The sequence below is a fragment of the Heterodontus francisci genome, unplaced genomic scaffold (genome assembly GCF_036365525.1).
Source record: "Heterodontus francisci isolate sHetFra1 unplaced genomic scaffold, sHetFra1.hap1 HAP1_SCAFFOLD_162, whole genome shotgun sequence".
Classification (NCBI taxonomy): domain Eukaryota; kingdom Metazoa; phylum Chordata; class Chondrichthyes; order Heterodontiformes; family Heterodontidae; genus Heterodontus; species Heterodontus francisci.
The window spans coordinates 1,239,057-1,247,428 of NW_027140217.1; positions in this window are offsets into that span (position 1 = coordinate 1,239,057).

Sequence of the window (8,372 nt, forward strand, 5' to 3'; positions counted from 1 at the left end):
CTATCACGCTCTGACACTGTCTGACACTCTCTGACACTCTCTATCACTCTCGATCACTCTCTGACACTCTCAGACACTCTCTGACACTCTCTGAGACTCTCTATCACTCTCTGACACTCTCAGTCACTCTCTGACACTCTCTATCACTCTCTGACACTCTCTATCACTCTCTGACACTGTCTGACACTCTCTGACACTCTCTATCACTCTCTGACACTCTCTATCACTCTCTGACACTGTCTGACACTCTCTGACACTCTCTATCACTCTCTATCACTCTCTGACACTCTCAGACACTCTCTGAAACTCTCTATCACTCTCTATCACTCTCTGACACTCTCAGACACTCTCTGACACTCTCTGAAACTCTCTATCACTCTCTATCACTCTCTGACACTCTCTGACACTCTCTGACACTCTCTATCACTCTCAATCACTCTCTGACACTCTCTGACACTCTCAGACACTCTCTGACACTCTCTGAAACTCTCTATCACTCTCTATCAATTCTGAAACTCTCTGACACTCTCTGAAACTCTCTATCACTCTCTGACACTCTCTGACACTCTCTGAAACACTCTATCACTCTCTATCACTCTCTGACACTCTCTGACACTCTCTGACACTCTCAGACACTCTCTGACACTCTCTGAAACTCTCTGTCACTCTCTATCACTCTCTGAAACTCTCTGACACTCTCTGAAACTCTCTATCACTCTCTATCACTCTCTGACACTCTCTGACACTATCTGACACTCTCAGACACTCACTATCACTCTCTGACACTGTCTGACACTCTCTGACACTCTCTATCACTCTCTGACACTGTCTGACACTCTCTGACAATCTCTATCACTCTCTATCACTCTCTGACACTCTCAGACACTCTCTGACACTCTCTATCACTCTCTGACACTCTCTATCACTCTCTGACACTCTCTGACACTCTCTATCACTCTCTGATACTCTCAGACACTCTCTGACACTCTCAGACACTCTCTGACACTCTCTATCACTCTCTATCAATTCTGAAACTCTCTGACACTCTCTGAAACTCTCTATCACTCTCTGACACTCTCTGACACTCTCTGAAACACTCTATCACTCTCTATCACTCTCTGACACTCTCTGACACTCTCTGACACTCTCAGACACTCTCTGACACTCTCTGAAACTCTCTGTCACTCTCTATCACTCTCTGAAACTCTCTGACACTCTCTGAAACTCTCTATCACTCTCTATCACTCTCTGACACTCTCTGACACTATCTGACACTCTCAGACACTCACTATCACTCTCTGACACTGTCTGACACTCTCTGACACTCTCTATCACTCTCTGACACTGTCTGACACTCTCTGACAATCTCTATCACTCTCTATCACTCTCTGACACTCTCAGACACTCTCTGACACTCTCTATCACTCTCTGACACTCTCTATCACTCTCTGACACTCTCTGACACTCTCTATCACTCTCTGATACTCTCAGACACTCTCTGACACTCTCAGACACTCTCTGACACTCTCTATCACTCTCTATCACTCTCGGACAATCTCTGACACTCTCAGGCACTCACTATCACTCTCTGACACTGTCTGACACTCTCTGTCACTCGCTATCACTCTCTGACACTCTGTGACACTCTATCACTCTCTATCACTCTCTGACACTCTCAGACACTCACTGACACTCTCAGACACTCTCTGACACTCTCTATCACTCTCTGACACTCTCTATCACTCTCTGACACTGTCTGACACTCTCTGACACTCTCTATCACTCTCTATCACTCTCTGACACTGTCTGACACTGTCTGACACTCTCTGACACTCTCTGTCACTCTCTGACACTGTCTGACACTCTCTGACAATCTCTATCACTCTCTATCACTCTCTGACACTCTCAGACACTCTCTGACAATCTCAGACACTCTCTGACACTCTCTATCACTCTCTGACACTCTCAGACACTCTCTGACACTCTCTATCACTCTCTATCACTCTCTGACACTCTCTGACACTCTCAGACACTCACTATCACTCTCTATCACTCTCTGACACTCTCTGACACTCGCTGTCACTCTCTGACACTCTGTGACACTCTCTGACACTCTCAGACACTCACTGACACTCTCAGACACTCTCTGACACTCTCTATCACTCTCTGACACTCTCTATCACTCTCTGACACTCTATCACTCTCTATCACTCTCTGACACTCTCAGACACTCACTGACACTCTCAGACACTCTCTGACACTCTCTATCACTCTCTGACACTCTCTATCACTCTCTGACACTCTCAGACACTCTCTGACACTCTCTATCACTCTCTATCACTCTCTGACACTCTCAGACACTCACTATCACTCTCTGACACTGTCTGACACTCTCTGACACTCGCTATCACTCTCTGACACTCTATGACACTCTATCACTCTCTATCACTCTCTGACACTCTCAGACACTCACTGACACTCTCAGACACTCTCTGACACTCTCTATCACTCTCTGACACTCTCTATCACTCTCTGACACTGTCTGACACTCTCTGACACTCTCTATCACTCACTATCACTCTCTGACAATGTCTGACACTCTCTGACACTCTCTATCACTCTCTGACACTCTTTGACACTCTCTATCACTCTCTATCACTCTCGGACAATCTCTGACACTCTCAGACACTCACTATCACTCTCTGACACTGTCTGACACTCTCTGTCACTCGCTATCACTCTCTGACACTCTGTGACACTCTATCACTCTCTATCACTCTCTGACACTCTCAGACACTCACTGACACTCTCAGACACTCTCTGACACTCTCTATCACTCTCTGACACTCTCAGACACTCTCTGACACGCTCTATCACTCTCTATCACTCTCTGACACTCTCTGAAACTGCTCTGACACTCTCTATCACTCTCTATCACTCTCTGACACGCTCAGACATAATCTGACACTCTCTGAAACTCTCTATTACTCTCAGACACTCTCTGACACTCTCTGACACTCGCTATCACTCGCTATCACTCTCTGACACTCTCAGACACTCACTGACACTCTCTATCACTCTCTGACACTCCCTATCACTCTCTGACACTCTCAGACACTCTCTGACACGCTCTGTCACTCTCTATCACTCTATGACACTCTCTGACACTCTCAGACACTCACTATCACTCTCTGACACTGTCTGACACTCTCTGACACTCTCTATCACTCTCTGACACTCTCTGACACTCTCTATCACTCTCTGACACTCTCAGACACTCTCTGACACTCTCAGACACTCTCTGACACTCTCTATCACTCTCTGACACTCTCTATCACTCTCTGACACTCTCAGACACTCTCTGACACGCTCTGTCACTCTCTATCACTCTCTGACACTCTCTGACACTCTCAGACACTCACTATCACTCTCTGACACTGTCTGACACTCTCTGACACTCTCTATCACTCTCTGACACTCTCTGACACTCTCTATCACTCTCTATCACTCTCTGACACTCTCAGACACTCTCTGACACTCTCAGACACTCTCTGACACTCTCTATCACTCTCTGACACTCTCTATCACTCTCTGACACTCTCTATCACTCTCTGACACTCTCTGACACTCTCTATCACTCTCTATCACTCTCTGACACTCTCAGACACTCTCTGACACTCTCAGACACTCTCTGACACTCTCTATCACTCTCTGACACTCTCTATCACTCTCTGACACTGTCTGACACTCTCTGACACTCTCTATCACTCTCTGACACTGTCTGACACTCTCTGACACTCTCTATCACTCTCGATCACTCTCTGACACTCTCAGACACTCTCTGACACTCTCTGAGACTCTCTATCACTCTCTGACACTCTCAGTCACTCTCTGACACTCTCTATCACTCTCTGACACTCTCTATCACTCTCTGACACTGTCTGACACTCTCTGACACTCTCTATCACTCTCTGACACTCTCTATCACTCTCTGACACTGTCTGACACTCTCTGACACTCTCTATCACTCTCTATCACTCTCTGACACTCTCAGACACTCTCTGACACTCTCTGAAACTCTCTATCACTCTCTATCACTCTCTGACACTCTCAGACACTCTCTGACACTCTCTGAAACTCTCTATCACTCTCTATCACTCTCTGATACTCTCTGACACTCTCTGACACTCTCTATCACTCTCAATCACTCTCTGACACTCTCTGACACTCTCAGACACTCTCTGACACTCTCTGAAACTCTCTATCACTCTCTATCAATTCTGAAACTCTCTGACACTCTCTGAAACTCTCTATCACTCTCTGACACTCTCTGACACTCTCTGAAACACTCTATCACTCTCTATCACTCTCTGACACTCTCTGACACTCTCTATCACTCTCTATCACTCTCTGACACTCTCTGACACTCTCTGACACTCTCAGACACTCTCTGACACTCTCTGAAACTCTCTGTCACTCTCAGACACTCTCTGACACTCTCAGACACTCACTATCACTCTCTGAAACTGTCTGACACTCTATGACACTCTATCACTCTCTATCATTCACTGACACTCTCAGACACTCACTGACACTCTCAGACACTCTCTGACACTCTCCATCACTCTCTGACACTCTCTATCACTCTCTGACACTGTCTGACACTCTCTGACACTCTCTATCAATCTCTATCACTCTCTGACAATGTCTGACACTCTCTGACACTCTGTATCACTCTCTGACACTCTCTGACACTCTCTATCACTCTCTGACACTCTCTGACACTCTCAGACACTCACTATCACTCTCTATCACTCTCTGACACTCTCTGACACTCGCTGTCACTCTCTGACACTCTGTGACACTCTCTGACACTCTCTATCACTCTCTGACACTCTCAGACACTCACTGACACTCTCAGACACTCTCTGACACTCTCTATCACTCTCTGACACTCTCTATCACTCTCTGACACTCTATCACTCTCTATCACTCTCTGACACTCTCAGACACTCACTGACACTCTCAGACACTCTCTGACACTCTCTATCACTCTCTGACACTCTCTATCACTCTCTGACACTCTCAGACACTCTCTGACACTCTCTATCACTCTCTATCACTCTCTGACACTCTCAGACACTCACTATCACTCTCTGACACTGTCTGACACTCTCTGACACTTGCTATCACTCTCTGACACTCTATGACACTCTATCACTCTCTATCACTCTCTGACACTCTCAGACACTCACTGACACTCTCAGACACTCTCTGACACTCTCTATCACTCTCTGACACTCTCTATCACTCTCTGACACTGTCTGACACTCTCTGACACTCTCTATCACTCTCTATCACTCTCTGACAATGTCTGACACTCTCTGACACTCTCTATCACTCTCTGACACTCTCTGACACTCTCTATCACTCTCTATCACTCTCTGACACTCTCTGACACTCTCAGACACTCACTATCACTCTCTATCACTCTCTGACACTCTCTGACACTCGCTGTCACTCTCTGACACTCTGTGACACTCTATCACTCTCTATCACTCTCTGACACTCTCAGACACTCACTGACACTCTCAGACACTCTCTGACACTCTCTATCACTCTCTGACACTCTCTATCACTCTCTGACACTCTCTGACACTCTCTGAAACTCTCTATCACTCTCTATCACTCTCTGACACTCTCTGACACTCTCTGACACTCTCTATCACTCGCTATCACTCTCTGACACTCTCTGACACTCTCTGACACTCTCTGAAACTCTCTGAAACTCTCTGACACTCTCTATCACTCTCTATCACTCTCTGACACTCTCAGACATAATCTGACACTCTCTGAAACTCTCTATCACTCTCAGACACTCTCAGACACTCTCTGACACTCTCTGACACTCTCTATCACTCGCTATCACTCTCTGACACTCTCAGACACTCACTGACACTCTCTATCACTCTCTGACACTCTCAGACACTCTCTGACACTCTCTGACACGCTCTATCACTCTCTGACACTCTCAGACACTCACTATCACTCTCTGACACTGTCTGACACTCTCTGACACTCTCTATCACTCTCTGACACTCTCTGACACTCTCTATCACTCTCTATCACTCTCTGACACTGTCTGACACTCTCTGACACTCTCTATCACTCTCTGACACTCTCAGACACTCACTATCACTCTCTGACACTGTCTGACACTCTCTGACACTCTCTATCACTCTCTGACACTCTCTGGCACTCTCTATCACTCTCTATCACTCTCTGACACTCTCTGACACTCTCAGACACTCTCTGACACTCTCAGACACTCTCTGACACGCTCTATCACTCTCTGACACTGTCTGACACTCTCTGACACTCTCTATCACTCTCTGACACTGTCTGACACTCTCTGACACTCTCTATCACTCTCTATCACTCTCTGACACTCTCAGACACTCTCTGACACTCTCTGAGACTCTTTATCACTCTCTGACACTGTCTGACACTCTCTGACACTCTCTATCACTCTCTGACACTCTCTGACACTCTCTATCACTCTCTATCACTCTCTGACACTGTCTGACACTCTCTGACACTCTCTGACACTCTCTATCACTCTCTGACACTCTCAGACACTCACTATCACTCTCTGACACTCTCTGACACTCACTATCACTCTCTGACACTGTCTGACACTCTCTGACACTCTCTATCACTCTCTGACACTCTCTGACACTCTCTATCACTCTCTATCACTCTCTGACACTCTCTATCACTCTCTGACACTGTCTGACACTCTCTGACACTCTCTATCACTCTCTGACACTGTCTGACACTCTCTATCACTCTATATCACTCTCTGACACTCTCTGACACTCTCTGAGACTCTCTATCACTCTCTGACACTGTCTGACACTCTCTGACACTCTCTATCACTCTCTGACACTCTCTGACACTCTCTGACACTCTCTATCACTCTCTGACACTCTCTGACACTCACTATCACTCTCTGACACTGTCTGACACTCTCTGACACTCTCTATCACTCTCTGACACTCTCTGACGCTCTCTATCACTCTTTATCACTCTCTGACACTCTCAGACACTCTCTGACACTCTCAGACACTCTCTGACACTCTCTATCACTCTCTGACACTCTCTATCACTCTCTGACACTCTCTGACACTCTCTATCACTCTCTGACACTGTCTGACACTCTCTATCACTCTATATCACTCACTGACACTCTCAGACACTCTCTGACACTCTCTGAGACTCTCTATCACTCTCTGACACTGTCTGACACTCTCTGACACTCTCTATCACTCTCTGACACTCTCTGACACTCTCTATCACTCTCTGACACTCTCTGACACTCACTATCACTCTCTGACTCTGTCTGACACTCTCTGACACTCTCTATCACTCTCTGACACTCTCTGACACTCTCTATCACTCTCTATCACTCTCTGACACTCTCAGACACTCTCTGACACTCTCAGACACTCTCTGACACTCTCTATCACTCTCTGACACTCTCTATCACTCTCTGACACTGTCTGAAACTCTCTGACACTCTCTATCACTCTCTGACACTGTCTGACACTCTCTGACACTCTCTATCACTCTATATGACTCTCTGACACTCTCAGACACTCTCTGACACTCTCTGAGACTCTCTATCACTCTCTGACACTCTCTGACACTCTTTATCACTCTCTGACACTCTCTGACACTCTCTATAACTCTCTATCACTCTCTGACACTGTCTGACACTCTCTGACACTCTCTATCACTCTCTGACACTCACTATCACTCTCTGACACTCTCTGACACTCTCTGACACTCTCTATCACTCTCTGACACTCTCTGACACTCTCTGACACTCTCTATCACTCTCTGACACTCTCTGACACTCTCTATCACTCTCTGACACTCTCAGAAACTCTCTGACACTCTCAGACACTCTCTGACACTCTCTATCAATCTCTGACACTCTCTATCACTCTCTGACACTGTCTGACACTCTCTGACACTCTCTATCACTCTCTGACAATGTCTGACACTCTCTGACACTCTCTATCACTCTCTGACACTCTCTGACACTCTCTATCACTCTCTATCACTCTCTGACACTCTCTGACACTCTCAGACACTCACTATCACTCTCTATCACTCTCTGACACTCGCTGTCACTCTCTGACACTCTGTGACACTCTATCACTCTCTATCACTCTCTGACACTCTCACACACTCACTGACACTCTCAGACACTCTCTGACACTCTCTATCACTCTCTGACACTCTCTATCACTCTCTGACACTCTCAGACACTCTCTGACACACTCTGAAACTCTCTATCACTCTCT